Genomic DNA, 16,983 nt, shown 5'->3' with positions numbered 1-16,983 from the left:
ACCCCCGAATATTTCGGGTGACCGTATGATGACTTCCCATATATAAATCTTCACCTCCGGACCAATCCGGAACTCCTCATGACGTCCGGGATCTCATCCGGGACTCCGAACAACATTCAGTAATCACATACAAACCTTCCTTATAACCCTAGCGTCATCGAACCTTAAGTGTGTAGACCCTACGGGTTCGGGAATCATGCAGACATGACCGAGACACCTCTCTAGCCAATAACCAACAGCGGGATCTGGATACCCATGTTCGCTCCCACACATTCCACGATGATCTCATCGGATGAACCACGATGTCGAGGATTCAAGCAATCCCGTATACAATTCCCTTTGTCAATCTTTACATTACATGCCCGAGATTCGATCGTCGGTATCCCAATACCTCGTTCAATCTCGTTACCGGCAAGTCACTTTACTCGTTCCGTAATGCATGATCCCGTGACCAACTACTTGGTCACATCGAGCTCATTATGATGATGCATTACCGAGTGGGCCCAGAGATACCTCTGCGTCATACGGAGTGACAAATCCCAGTCTCGATCCGTGCCAACCCAACAGACACTTTCGGAGATACCTGTAGTGCACATTTATAGTCACCCAGTTACGTTGTGACGTTTGGTACACCCAAAGAATTCCTACGGCATCCGGGAGTTGCACGATCTCATGGTCTAAGGAAATGATACTTGACATTAGAAAAGCTTTAGCAAACGAACTACACGATCTAGTGCTATGCTTAGGATTGGGTCTTGTCCATCACATCATTCTCCTAATGATGTGATCCCGTTATCAATGACATCCAATGTCCATGGTCAGGAAACCGTAACCATCTATTGATCAACGAGCTAGTCAACTAGAGGCTCACTAGGGACATGTTGTGGTCTATGTATTCACACATGTATTACGATTTCCGGATAACTCAATTATAGCATGAACAATAGACAATTATCATGAACAAGGAAATATAATAATAACCATTTTATTATTGCCTCTAGGGCATATTTCCAACAGCATATACTCAAAATGTCTGGGTATAACAATCACTTGATTCAACTGGGAGTTAATCTTCCGGATGATAGTGTCATTGACAGAATTCTTCAATCACTACCACCAAGCTACAAGAGCTTTGTGATGAACTATAACATGCAAGGGATGGATAAGACGATTCCCGAGCTCTTCGCAATGCTAAAGGCTGCGGAAGTAGAAATCAAGAAGGAGCATCAAGTGTTGATGGTCAATAAGACCACCAGTTTCAAAAAAAAGGCAAAGGGAAGAAGAAGGGGAACTTCAAGAAGAACAGCAAGCAAGTTGCTGCTCAGGAGAAGAAACCCAAGTCTGGACCTAAGCCTGAGACTGAGTGCTTCTACTGCAAGCAGACTGGTCACTGGAAGCGGAACTGCCCCAAGTATTTGGCGGAGAAGAAGGATGGCAAGGTGAACAAATGTATATGTGATATACATGTTATTGATGTGTACCTTACCAGAGCTTGCAGTAGCACCTAGGTATTTGATACTGGTTCTGTTGCTAATATTTGCAACTCAAAACAGGGACTACGGATTAAGCGAACACTGGCTAAGGACGAGGTGACGATGCACGTGGGAAACGGTTCCAAAGTCGATGTCATCGCCGTCGGCACGTTACCTCTACATCTACCTTCGGGATTAGTATTAGACCTAAATAATTGTTATTTGGTGCCAGCGTTGAGCATGAACATTATATCTGGATCTTGTTTGATGCGAGACGGTTATTCATTTAAATCAGAGAATAATAGTTTTTCTATTTATATGAGTAATATCTTTTATGGTCATGCACCCTTAAAGAGTGGTCTATTTTTGATGAATCTCGATAGTAGTGATACACATATTCATAATGTTGAAGCCAAAAGATGCAGAGTTGATAATGATAGTGCAACTTATTTGTGGCACTGCCGTTTAGGTCATATCGGTGTAAAGCGCATGAAGAAACTCCGTACTGATGGACTTTTGGAACCACTTGATTATGAATCACTTGGTACTTGCAAATTGTGCCTCATGGGCAAGATGACTAAAACGCCGTTCTCCGGAACTATGGAGAGAGCAACAGATTTGTTGGAAATCATACATACAGATGTATGTGGTCCGATGAATGTTGAGGCTCGCGGCGGGTATCGTTATTTTCTCACCTTCACAGATGATTTAAGCAGATATGGGTATATCTACTTAATGAAACATAAGTCTGAAACATTTGAAAAGTTCAAAGAATTTCAAAGTGAAGTTGAAAATCATCGTAACCAGAAAATAAAGTTTCTACGATCTGATCGTGGAGGAGAATATTTGAGTTACGAGTTTGGTCTACATTTGAAACAATGCGGAATAGTGTCACAACTCACGCCACCCGGAACACCACAGCGTAATGGTGTGTCCGAACGTCGTAATCGTACTTTACTAGATATGGTGCGATCTATGATGTCTCTTACTGATTTACCGCTATCGTTTTGGGGTTATGCTTTAGAGACGGCTGCATTCACGTTAAATAGGGCACCATCGAAATCCTTTGAGACGACGCCTTATGAACTGTGGTTTGGCAAGAAACCAAAGTTGTCGTTTCTTAAAGTTTGGGGCTGCGATGCTTAAGTGAAAAAGCTTCAACCTGATAAGCTCGAACCCAAATCGGAGAAATTTGTCTTCATAGGATACCCAAAGGATACTGTTGGGTACACCTTCTATCACAGATCCGGAGGCAAGACATTCGTTACTAAGAATGGATCCTTTCTAGAGAAGGAGTTTCTCTCGAAAGAAGTGAGTGGGAGGAAAGTAGAACTTTATGAGGTAACCGTACCTGCTCCCTTATTGGAAAGTAATTCATCACAGAAACCGGTTCCTGTGACGTCTATACCAATTAGTGAGGAAGTTAATGATGATGATCATGAAACTTCAGATCAAGTTGTTATTGAACCTCGTAGGTCAACCAGAGTAAGATCCACACCAGAGTGGTACGGTAATCCTATTCCGTAGGTTATGTTACTAGACCATGACGAACCTACGAATTATGAAGAAGCGATGGTGAGCCCAGATTCCGCAAAATGGCTTGAGGCCATGCAATCTAAGATGGGATCCATGTATGAGAACAAAGTGTGGACTTTGGTTGACTTTCCCGATGATCGGCAAGCCATTGAGAATAAATGGATCTTCAAGAAGAAGACAGACGCTGACGGTAATGTTACTGTCTATAAAGCTCGACTTGTCGCGAAAGGTTTTCGACAAGTTCAAGGGATTGACTACGATGAGACCTTCTCACCCGTAGCGATGCTTAAGTCTGTCCGAATCATGTTAGCAATTGCCGCATTTTATGATTATGAAATTTGGCAAATGGATGTAAAAACTGCATTCCTGAATGGATTTCTGGAAGAAGAGTTGTATATGATGCAACCGGAAGGTTTTGTCGATCCAAAGGGAGCTAACAAAGTGTGCAAACTCCAGCGATCCATTTATGGACTGGTGCAAGCCTCTCGGAGTTGGAATAAACGCTTTGATAGTGTGATCAAAGCATTTGGTTTTGTACAGACTTTTGGAGAAGCCTGTATTTACAAGAAAGTGAGTGGGAGCTCTGTAGCATTTATGATATTATATGTGGATGACATATTGTTGTTTGGAAATGATATAGAATTTCTGGATAACATAAAGGGATATTTGAATAAGAGTTTTTCAATGAAGGACCTCGATGAAGCTGCTTATATATTGGGCATCAAGATCTATAGAGATAGATCAAGACGCTTAATTGGACTTTCACAAAGCACATACCTTGACAAAGTTTTGAAGAAGTTCAAAATGGATCAAGCAAAGAAAGGGTTCTTGCCTGTGTTACAAGGTGTGAAGTTGAGTAAGACTCAATGCCCGACCACTGCAGAAGATAGAGAGAAGATGAAAGATGTTCCCTATGCTTCAGCCATAGGCTCTATCATGTATGCAATGTTGTGTACCAGACCTGATGTGTGCCTTGCTATAAGTTTAGCAGGGAGGTACCAAAGTAATCCAGGAGTGGATCACTGGACAGCGGTCAAGAACATCCTGAAATACCTGAAAAGGACTAAGGATATGTTTCTCGTTTATGGAGGTGACAAAGAGCTAGTCGTAAATGGTTACGTCGATGCAAGCTTTGACACTGATCTGGACGATTCTAAATCGCAAACTGGATACGTGTTTACATTGAACGGTGGATCTGTCAGTTGGTGCAGTTCTAAACAAAGCGTCGTGGCGGGATCTACATGTGAAGCGGAGTACATAGCTGCTTCAGAAGCAGCAGATGAAGGAGTCTGGATGAAGGAGTTCATATCCGATCTAGGTGTCATACCTAGTGCATCGAGTCCAATGAAAATCTTTTGTGACAATACTGGTGCAATTGCCTTGGCGAAGGAATCCAGATTTCACAAGAGAACCAAGCACATCAAGAGACGCTTCAATTCCATCCGGGATCTAGTCCAGGTGGGAGACATAGAAATTTGCAAGATACATACGGATCTAAATGTTGCAGACCCGTTGACTAAGCCTCTTCCACGAGCAAAACATGATCGGCACCAAGGCTCCATGGGTGTTAGAATCATTACTGTGTAATCTAGAATATTGACTCTAGTGCAAGTGGGAGACTGAAGGAAATATGCCCTAGAGGCAATAATAAAGTTATTATTTATTTCCTTATATCATGATAAATGTTTATTATTCATGCTAGAATTGTATTAACCGGAAACATAATACTTGTGTGAATACATAGACAAACAGAGTGTCACTAGTATGCCTCTACTTGACTAGCTCGTTGATCAAAGATGGTTATGTTTCCTAGCCATAGACATGAGTTGTCATTTGATTAACGGGATTACATCATTAGAAGAATGATGTGATTGACTTGACCCATTTCGTTAGCTTAGCACTCGATCGTTTAGTATTCTGCTATTGCTTTCTTCATGACTTATACATGATCCTATGACTATGAGATTATGCAACTCCCGTTTACCGGAGGAACACTTTGTGTGCTACCAAACGTCACAACGTAACTGGGTGATTATAAAGGTGCTCTACAGGTGTCTCCGAAGGTACTTGTTGGGTTGGCGTATTTCGAGATTAGGATTTGTCACTCCGATTGTCGGATAGGTCTCTCTGGGCCCACCCGGTAATGCACATCACTTAAGCCTTGCAAGCATTGCAACTAATCAGTTAGTTGCGGGATGATGTATTACGGAACGAGTAAAGAGACTTGCCGGTAACGAGATTGAACTAGGTATTGAGATACCGACGATTGAATCTCAGGCAAGTAACATACCGATGACAAAGGGAACAACGTATGTTGTTATGCGGTCTGACCGATAAAGATCTTCGTAGAATATGTAGGAGCCAATATGGCCATCCAGGTCCCGCTATTGGTTATTGACCAGAGAGGTGTCTCGGTCATGTCTACATACTTCTCGAACCCATATGGTCCGCACGCTTAACGTTCGTTGACGATATAGTACTATGAGTTATGTATGTTGGTGACCGAATGTTGTTCGGAGTTTTGGATGAGATCACGAATATGACGAGGAGCTCCGGAATGGTCCGGAAGTAAAGATTGATATGTGGATAGTAGTGTTTGATCTCCGGAAAGGTTCCGGAATCCATCGGAAGGGGTTCCGGATGTTTCCCGAAATGTTTGGGCACGAGAACACTTTATCTGGGCCAAAGGGGAAAGCCCACGAGGTTTTTGGAAAGCGCAAAAGGAAGTTTTGCGGAGTCCAGGGGCCAGACACCAGGGTCCCTAGCGTCTGGGTCCAGACGCCGGGAACCCTGGCATCTGGGTCCAGACGCCGGGAACCCTAGCGTCTGGCCCTGGAGTCCGAGAAGGACTCTTGCCTTTCGGGTGAAACCGACTTTCTGGAGGCTTTTACTCCAAGTTTAGACCCCAAGGCTCAACATATAAATAGAGGGGTAGGGCTAGCACCCAATACACATCAAGAAACACCAAGCCGTGTGCCGGCAACCCCGTCTCCTCTAGTTTATCCTCCGTCATAGTTTTCGTAGTGCTTAGGCGAAGCCCTGCGAAGATTGTTCTTCACCAACACCGTCACCACACCGTCGTGCTGCCGGAACTCATCTACTACTTCGCCCCTCTTGCTGGATCGAGAAGGCGAGGACGTCATCGAGCCGAACGTGTGCAGAACTCGGATGTGTCGTGCTTTCGGTACTTGGATTGGTCGGATCGTGAAGACGTACGACTACATCAACCGCGTTGATATAACGCTTCCGCTCTCGGTCTACGAGGGTACGTGGACACACTCTCCCCTCTCGTTGCTATGCATCACCATGATCCTGTGTGTGCGTAGGAAAATTTTGAAATTACTACGTTCCCCAACAGAGGGTACCCGTAAAACATTACGAAGATGAAGCTGCCTAGAGGGATGACTAGTTAAAAGAGATGCTTGGCCAATGTGAGAGATGGGCATACCTACACCATTGGCGGTGTGAACCTGATCGTGCCCGTAGTAGGGATGGTAGGTGGAGAGTTTGTTGAGCTCGTTCGTCATGTGATCCGTGGCGCCAGTGTCCATATACCAGGCTGGATCAACGGGGTAAGATGGTGTGTATCCTTGCTCGACGCGCGGGTCCTTCCCCTTGGCGGCGATGTGGGCAGCCGGTGCGGCCGCGATGTGGGCAGCCGGGGCGGCGATAGGGGGGCAAACTGGCGCTCGTTGCCCTTGCCGTCATTACCGACGCCAAGAAAGCTCATCTGAAAGCGGCGGTGACACTTGGAGGCAACGTGGCATTCACGGCCACACAGCTGGCACACCACCCGAGTGTTAGGGCTCCCACCCCTGGTCGATGCAGGGGGCGGGGCGGGCTTGCCGGACGACGGGGCAGGGGGCCGCTGGCCGCGAGAAGCCCAGAAGGCCGCCGGCTGGGCGGTGATGTTGGTGGAGGCGCGACGAGCCTCGACGCGTTGCTCGGTGAAGAGGAGACGTGATTAGAGCTCGTCAGGAGGCATCGCGGGCTTGGCGTTGTGAACGGCCTCAGCGAGATTGTCGTACTCGGCGTCGAGGCCTTTGATGACGAAGCCGGCGAACTCCTCATCGCTAAGCGGCCGACCAATGGAGGTGAGCGTGTCCGCCAGCACCTTCATCTTGTTGAAGTAGGTCGTGGCGGAGGAGTCCAGCTTCTTGATGTCGGCGAGCTCGCTGCGAAGGGCCATCGAGCGGGAGGTAGAAACCTGAGCAAAGACGTGCTCAAGGGTCGTCCAGGCGTCCATGGAGGTGGCAGCGAAGAGACAGAGGCCAGCAACCCCATCGCCTAGGGATCCCTGGATGGCAGAGAGGATCGCCTGGTCCTGTTGTACCCATATATGGTGTTCCGGGTTGATGGCCGGGTCGTGGACAGTAGGGATGACCTGCGGGGGACACGGTAGCGAGCCATCAACAAACCCTAGAAGAGACCGGCTGCGTAGCAGCGGTAGAACCTTGGCGTGCCAGAACAAGTAGTTGTCCGGCGTGAGTCTGATGGCGATCAAGTTGTCGAAGTGGAACGGCCCGGCGGGCGTGATGACGCCAGCAGCAGGGGCGGCGGTCGGCGGAGCCGCGGCAGGAACCACAGCTGCGACCGATGCCGCGGGTGGCGGCGCGGGGACGATCGGGATCACGGCCGCGGGTGGTGCCGTGAGCGAGACCGCGGGTGGCTCCGCGGGCATCGTCTCGGGTGGCTCCGCGGCGGCGCGACTGGTGCTGAGGCCGTCGCGGGTGGTGACGGTGGGATCGGCGCTGAAAACATGGAGCCGACGGCGGTGGTGCCGAAGAACTGAGGCACTGACGGAGCCAGGGCGAGGTGGGAGGTTGAGGAGGGCGGCAAGCAACGCGGGGATAGACCCGGAGCTGGCGGTGCCCGAAGCGGAAGCGGTCATGGCGCCGGCAGCGGCAGCCCTATGGTTTAGGATTTGGGTGCGGCGGCGGCGACGGGTGGGGTGAAGGTGGAGGACCTAGATTAGACTCGATACCATGTAAAACGTAGGCTTTGGGGGAACTGGCCCAACCCTCAAAGGGGTGGCCTATCACATATATATAATGATGACATACAAGTCCAATAGCAATAAGGTATGGTTTACACAGTAGGGCTACAATACAAAGTCTAACACTCTACACACCTGCATGTGCGCACGTACAGGTTACACCCTGCAACTGAGATGTGTATATGAGACCGTACTACTACTATTCTTTTTTAAATTTTTTTAAATGATGTCTCCTATTTTGCATATTTCCGCGAGTTCTTTTATAATTACACAACTTGCTGTAGTAGCACTCCTAACATACACCCATATCTTTTGTGAGGCTAGACTAGTAGGAGTACGTACGTACAGTAGTAATATTCCACGTCGCTGTCCACAGCAAAGTATTTTTAGCAGCCATGGAAAAGGGAAGATATATATACTCGCGCAAGTTGTATTTCACCGGACGCTACTACGTCGTTATTATTGGCAACGAGCCAACGATGGATCCACAATTAATCCATCGACAGCTCGAAAGACGATGATGCCAGCATGCAACACAGCAACGGCTAGCTGGGAGCACCGTCGCCGTCCGATCCGACCGAATCCTTTGATTGATTTTTTGATTAACCGTTGTTCTCTACCACGAGCCTAGGCAATGCATGACAATTGCCATGTCCCCACCTATACAAAGAATTAACGTTGGTTCACCGTGAGATTCTGCTTTCATGGACTTGATTATGCTTCGCGATGACGGGTGCGGGTGATTAGCGTGGCCTATTAGCGCACAAGCCCTCCGGCTATCTCATATTGTGCTTTGCGCCCACGATTATAGTACATGGAGTAGCTAAATGCCATGATGAGGAATTGACAATGGACACGAGCTGTCACAATTGCATGATAATTTTTGGGTGGTATGAGTCTTAAAGGGAAATAAAAAACAGGTATAAATCGTGGCTAGATGAGATAATCGGTAGGATGAAGCGTGTTCAGGCTTTCTACATATGGATAACTGCACGAGGTTGAGTATGCCGCTTGCATTAGATAGGCACTTACATCACCATATTTGTCGAGATGTCATGTTTATAAATGGATTACATTGATAACATCACACACACAACAAATTTCACTTGGTTTCTTAGCTGGAAAAGCAAGAGACCAATCATTAGTGTGGTATAAATAGATGGGTTTGTCTACTTTGGAAACGAAACGACCCGTCTGTTGGCCTGTGTGACATGTGTGCGCATCCTAAGATGTCAACAACGTGTTCTTTAGATGCCATCTCGCTAAATGAAACATGATAATTTTCGGGTAGTATGAGTCTTCAAGGGAAAGAAAAAACACACATAAACTGTGGTTAGATGAGCTCATCGCAATCGACAGTACTAAGCGTGTCGAGGCTCTCTACGTATTGATAACCGCACAAGGTTGAGTATGCCGCTTGCACTAGATAGACATTAGCATCATCATATTTGTTGCGATGTCATCTTGATAACTGGATAACGTTGATAGCGTCACAAGCAATGAATTTCACATGTTTCTTAGGGCATCTCCAACACCGACCCTCAAAAGGCCTGCAACCGTCCGGACTGCGCAGTCCGGGCGTGTTTTGTCATCAAACGCGGTCCTGTATCGGTCCGTATGACGGTCCAGACGCATTTTATCTCGCAAAGCGGTGACTAACGGGCGGGGGGGGGGGGGGGGGGGGGGGGGGCTTTGCGGGCGTCCGAATAGCACCCAAGACCGCTTCTAACCACCCTGGCTCACCCAAACCTCCTCCTTCCTCGCTCGTGGGCGTTCCTGCCGGCGCCAGCTGCTCGCATTCATGCTGTTGTGGAGTGGCCGCTCCACATTGAAGTCGGCCCAGAGTGGACACGGCCTTTCAATCCTACTTGATTTCGTTCGTTTGGACGTAGTCGACGGAATTCCAACGTAGATTCATGTCGTCTCTTTGAGGCGGTGAGGTTAGGGTTTCTGGTCAGGTGACAAGATTTGTTGTCGGATGTTTCAGATCTATGCAAGGGTTCAAGAACGGCGATTGCGGACCGAGGGCGTTGGTCTTTAGGGGTACGTGCATAAAGACTACTCGACTGTCATCGACAAGGTCAAGCCTACTCCGGCAGGGGAGGGGCAACGGCGCGGCGGCGGCTCGTCTGACGACAGTATTGGTTGTTAGGTGGTCTCGGAATATCAATATAACTTTTATTACATTTGAGGTATTTTCTACTTCCAGTGAATTTTTACAATATTTCTGACCCTTTGTAGAAAAAAGTACTCTTTATTCCAATCATCCGTGTGTGTGGTTCATGCCAAGATCACGATATGTTAGTATAGAAATGTGCCGAGCTTACACTATGCTCATTATCTTGTGTGGCAATAGACCCAAATACATACGCTACGTGCATGTCACGTCCAAGTGTGGAGGTGGACCCTGCGCGATCACACCTGCCTAGCTTGCTCGGATGTGGGGAGCTGCTGGAAAATATACGCGGGAGGTGGGGGGTGGCTCGCTCTTCCGAAGCAAGCCAAAAATAGGGTCCTCGCCCGGCATCCCGAGCAGTAGTGGCGTACGTTGCCTGGCCAGCAGCGCCTCCAGCCCTTGAAAGGCCGCATCCATGGGACGCATGCAAGTAGCGCGCGCCACTTGACCTAGTCGCGTCGCGCCGGGCAGATGCCGCTGGCCGGGCGAGGAGAAGTGAGAGACGGTCGATGCGTCCCTTTTCCGGCGGAGCTAGCGCCGGATCGAACCGAACCGGCCGGCCCCGGGAAAGGCGACAACGACTATTTCTGCTCTCCCGGCTGCGTATCGTATCGTATCGTTATCCCTATCCCAACTCCAACTCCCAACACAGGAAAACCGAAAAAAAAATCCCAAGAGAGAAAGACGATCGGCCGGGGAAAGGGTGCGGGACCCACCCGTTGATGCCCACACCATGCCGTGCACCCGTCACGCTCCCTGTCACGTACTACTGGTCTCCGGTACTGCATGCTTTGCGAGTTGCGACTCGTATACTACCGCGCACGCTCTATCTTTTCTTTTCTTCTGCATTCGCGCGCGATCTATCTCCACGCACACTTTACTCGAGTGCTATGTTTTTATTTTCAGTTTTGCTAAGTCTCACTCATGGTGATTCGAAAAAGAAAATATTTTCAGTTTCTTCTTCTTCTTATATATTGATTCACTTGCTTAGACTTGCCACACATTTTATTTTAATGGTTTATACGTACTTTGTTATATGGCAGGGCGTACATGCAGGATCTGCCGCCCAACAGATTTCTTTTTCAGTTTTATTGTCTGTTTACGACGACTCGACGTGCATTAATCGTACGTGACGCGTCCCAAGAAAATCGTAGGTACTCGTACTCGTAGCCAGCCGGTTGTCGATGGAGTACTCGTAGGCCTATACCGATGGGCTGTTGCATATGCATGCTGGAGTAAATACTTGCACTTCCATGGGAAAAAAATCAGCTAAAAAATGGGGGGGAAAGTTGCACTACGTACTCGTGCTCTATGATCAATTGGCGGATCATTGGACGGACGACGTACGTATAGCCGTAGACGAAAATACATCACACGGGCCCAGTTAATCAGTACGTAGTACCACCGCTGTTTTTATCTAGACTGGGCAAATACTGTGCGCATCAGCTAGGTAGCCACATTGTAGTATTACTCTATACACACCTACTGTCCTACATGTGCGCACGTACAGGTACACCCTGCAACAGAGATGTGTATATGAGATCGTACCAGTACATAATTTTTTAAAGGAAGTCTCCTGCTTTACATATTTCCGTGAGTTCTTTTTATACTCCCACCACTTGCTACTAAAATATCCACCACGCACTAGCGTCTACCGCTCCTAACCTACACCCATATCTTTTGTGAGGCTAGACTAGTAGGAGTACGTACGTACAGTAGTAATATTCCACGTCGCTGTCCACAGCAAAGTATTTTTAGCAGCCATGGAAAAGGAAAGACAAACCGCAAATGAAAAATATATATACTCAGCTCGATCGGAGCACCATCAGTAGCACAAGTTGTATTTCACCGGACGCTACTACTACTACGTCGTTATTATTATCGGCAACGACCGATCCACAATCCATCGACAGCTCGGAAGACGACGATGCCAGCATGCAACGCAGCAACAGCTAGCGCGGGAGCCCCGCACCCCACCGCGGCCGTCCGATCCCGCCGAATCCCTTGATCGGTTTGATTAACCGGCGCTCCCTCCCACGAGGTCCCATGCATGACAACTGCCATGTCCCCATCTATATATAGTTCTTAACATTGCTTCACCGTGAGATACTGCTTTTATGGACTTGATTATGCTTCGCGATGACGGGTGCGGCTGATTAGCGTGGCCTTTTAGCGCACACGCCCTCCGGCTATCTTATAATCATGTTTCAAACCCATGATTATTTTTGGAGTAGCTAAATGTGATGATGACGAGTTGACAATAGACACGAGCTGTCATGATCGCATCTTCTCACTACCCCAGCCTGAGCACGCTTAACTTCCGAGTTCTATTCTCCCTCGTTTCCAAGTCCGCACTTGTTGTTTTCCTGACAATAGTAAGATGTCGATCCTATTAACCCTCAGGAGTTTAGCTTGAGCATGAAGCCACACATTTCACTGTTTGAGTTTTGAAACTATTGTTCTAAAAAACAATAATTATTTAGTAACACTAATATTTCTTCAATAAGTAGTTTGGCCATTGTTTGACCACAGTTTGACCAGATTTGACCAAAATTCAAAAAAACTGAAATAATTATTTAGTAACCCTAATATTCTTGAATAATTATTTAGTAATACTAACACTTCTTGAATAAGTAGTTTGACCAGATTTAACGAAAATTAAAAAAAAAACTGAAATTTGAGCATAATTTTTTTTCCTTTTTGAATTTGAGGATTCTAAAAAATTGCAAACAGGCCGTAGGCCGTCAAAATCGGATGCGGATTTTCTTGCTGAACATTTTGATATATTATACGTTTTTTCTAACATCGTATGCAAAAGTTATAGCCGTTTTACATTTTCCCTACACTTTTTGCAAAACAAGTCCAAATTTAAGTTTTTAAATTTTCCTAACTAGTAGATGTAGTAACATAACTACATCTCGAAGGATTTTAATTTTTGAAGTTTTTATCATTTTCTTTTGCTTTTTACAAAACTGAAAAGGCGATCCGGGGGTAGAGTTTGAAAATGGGGACTAAAGGGAATCTTTAATCCCAGTTTGTGATACCAACCGTGTCTCAAACCGGGCCTAAAGGGCTCATTTGAACCGGGACTAATGCCTTTAGCCGCACGAACCGGGACCAATGCTCACATTAGTCCCGGTTCGTGACTGAACCGGGCCTAATGGGCTTATCTGGCCCGAACGAAAGCCCTATTTTCTACTAGTGTATAAACCGCCAACAGATGAGCTAATCGGTGGGACGAAACGTGCCGAGGCTCTCTACGTTTTGACAACCGCACGAGGTTGAGTACGCCGCTTGCACTAGATAGTCATTAGCATCACCATGTTTGTCGAGATGTCACGTTGGTAGACAGATAACATCGATAACGTCACACACAATGATTTTCACATTGTTTCTTAGTTGGAAAAGTAGGAGACCAATCTTTAGTATGGTATAACTAGATGATTTTGTTTATAAAAGTATTGCCATTGTACTGAGAAAGATAAGTATTATGTTTATGTACACATGCACTTATTTTTCTGGCAGATAGTACACATGCACTTCACATTTGACTGTCACTGACATATATGCCGATACAATAAAAAAATCACACATCAACCTTTTTCTATTCAGTTGATCTATCATAGACACTCATCGACACTTAGATGAGTAACACGCGGTGACGATCTAGAATCTCGTACCCATTGGACATGTGGAAGGTTACACAGTCTCCTAGTTTCGTGTGACAATAAAATTGATCCATATGCTATTTGCATGTCACCACGGGGTGGCATGGTTTTTAAGCCTTGCCCTAACCAAACCATCCGTTAGTATTATCTCACGTGACAATAAATATATTGATATTCCGTGTGACTATTTGCATGTCACTTCCAATTGTGAAAAGTAGACAAGCCACAGAGGCATGTTTGTTTAACATTGGCTGAATCAGAACCAACTAGATCAGAAGTGGTCTAGATCGGGAGGTAACGCGAGCATATATAGGAGTGTGTGTATGGGTGCAACACAACGCGAGCATAGGAGTGTGTGTATGGATACAACCGTGCGAGGCAGTATAAGTCAGGAGTTCAAGACGCTTGAAAGGGATCACGGTTTCTTGTGCATGCCATGTTGGGCTTAACTCTGAGCCCAATACTCAATCCATGTAGGTAAGAGTAAAAAAAAATTCCAAGGCCCGGGTGCCGAAGGCCCATCTATGCCCCCGGTTGCACATGTCTGAGCACGCGGCTGGACAACAGCTGGCATTACACTATTTGACGAGATGTCGTGTCGATAGACGGACCACACCGATGATACTACACACGGAGAATTCACTGTATCTTAGTTGGAAAGGCGGAAGAATATTTGATATCATACAACTGGATGCGTTTTTCTATACTAATTGTGGTATTGTGGGATAGAGAAATAAATATTTTTCTTCCAAACATGTGAACTTGTACAATATATTTGTTTTCTATTTATGTACTATGTTTATGCATGCATGTGCTTCACATGGGAATCATTTGACATATATGTTGATACAACAAATAAATCACGCGTCAAACTTTTTTCTATTCAATTGATCTACCATAGGATAGACACTCATCGACAGTTAGATGGGTAACATGCGGTGACGATAGACAATCTCATGCCCTTTGTGCATGTGGAAGAATGTATTATTTTGCATGACAGTAAAAAATAGATCCATATGCTATTTGAATGCCTCGTCCAAGTGTGAAAAGTAGACAAGTCGCGAGTAGCATGGTTATTTAACATGCGCCTAATTAGAACCAACTAGGTCGGAAACGGTCTAGGTCAGGAGACCACGCGAGCATATATAGGAGCATACATATGAATGTGACTTGCGAGACAATCTAGGTCGGGAGTTCCAGACGCTTGAATGGGATCGAGCCGTCTTGTGACTAGGTTGTGATGGGCTTAACACCAGGCCGAGTAGTTAATCTATGTAGGTAAGGGTAAAAAAAATTCCAGGGTTGGGTGCCGAGGGCCCAGCTCTGCCCCTGGTTGCACACGGCTGGATAACAACTGGCATCTCCCTATTGGTTGAGATGTCATGTCGATAGACGGACCACGTTGATGACACTACACACGACAAATTCACTAGATCTTAGCTGAAAAGGCGAAAGATTATTAATGCCATGCAACTGGATGCGTTCTCCTATACTAAGGGCATCTCCAACGCCGACCCTTAAACCGCCCGCAACCTCCGCGTGGTCCGGCCGTGTTTTGCCATCCACACAGTCCTGTATCGGTCCGAATGCACTTTTTCCCGCAAACCGAAAACAAATTGGGTGGTGGTGGGGAGGGGGGCTTGCAGGCGTACATACCGCTGCCACGCCCGCGTCCGATAACCGTGGCCCACCCAAAACCCTCCCCCTCGCACACACTTTCCCGCCCTGAAGCCAGATACCAGCATTCATGCCGCTCTAGAGCGGCCGCTCTAAATTGACACCGTCCCACAACGGACGTGACCTCTCACTAGCGCCAACATTGAAGCGACTCGCCCGTCGAGCTTGGTGTCTGTGCATTTTCATGCTAGAGAGACGTCTATTAGAAGGGATTGTGTGGGGGGGGGGGAATATCTACCACGCCCGACTATCTCCTGCCATTAAACATGCTCGCTGGTTGAGGAACCAACTCTGGCACCTGCGCATTGACGTACCCGGACGCCTGGCCTCACCGGAATATGCTATTTAAAGGCGGCCAAACCAAGCTCACAACACATGACAACACATCCGCTCCACATCTTCCTCCAGTACACCACACCCGCCATGATCGCGAGTGGGACCACTTTGTGGGAGTCTCTTGACCCAGCAGAAGCATGAGGTGGTCACGCTTGCGCGTGCCATGCGGATTGAGGCCGGCATGCTGGCCAGCTCCCTCGAGGCCTCCAACTACGACCCCACGACGGAAACGGGCTCCGACGACAACCCCACGGCGGAAAATGGGCTTCGGCGAGGACTCAACGCTGGAGCCCGCGTCGGTGCATGGCAGCTTGACCATGGAGCAGGCGCAGGCGCAATTCACCGCCCATGGTGGAGGAGCAGCCTACGCCGACACCTATGTTGGCATTCCGGCAGGCACAAGAGGAACAATGATAAAACTTGTTCCTCCTCGAGCAACACCGGTTGGCGTAGGGCCAAATCTACGGCGAGCGTTCAAGCAAGGAGGCCGTGGCGAACCCCAACTTCGTGGCCGAGCATTGGGCGCTCTACGAGGTCGTGCGTGCTCAAGCAGCCGCTCGCAACATAAAGCCGATGTAGCCGGATGCGAAGGCGACGCCAGTGGCGCAGGCGAACGAGGATGAGAACGCCGCCAGCTGCGTGTCCTACATGCCACCATCGATCTTTCGGGGCGCATGTGGCAAGAGGACAATGCCGACCCGTCCACGTCCATCATCGATCACACGTCCACCGGTGACGAATAGGTCACGGGCTCCAACAAGGATGACTAAAGCATGGGAGGCGGCGGACCTCGAGTCCCAAGTGGGCCGGTTCGTCTCTCATATTCTACTCTCCTCATCGCCGACCGCACCTTCACTTCACGGGTCTTATCCCCGTCGCTCATGGAGACGGCAGATGGTGGTCGCGGTCGCAAGAGGGGAACCACAAGGACTTGGAGACGGACACCATCGAACGCTAGGTTTAGGTCTGGTCCCCTTTTTAATGAAAAATGACCGAAATGTAATGAATGCACTCCTGTTTGTATGAAGGTCGTACCAATCTAGGTTGGGAGTTCCAACTGTTTGGAAAGGATCAGGCCATCTTGTGATTGGGCCGTGATGGGCTTAACCCCAGGCCCAATAC

This window comes from Aegilops tauschii, chromosome 6, assembly GCF_002575655.3.
Source record: "Aegilops tauschii subsp. strangulata cultivar AL8/78 chromosome 6, Aet v6.0, whole genome shotgun sequence".
Lineage (NCBI taxonomy): Eukaryota > Viridiplantae > Streptophyta > Magnoliopsida > Poales > Poaceae > Aegilops > Aegilops tauschii.
Note: the sequence above shows the minus strand (reverse complement) of the source record.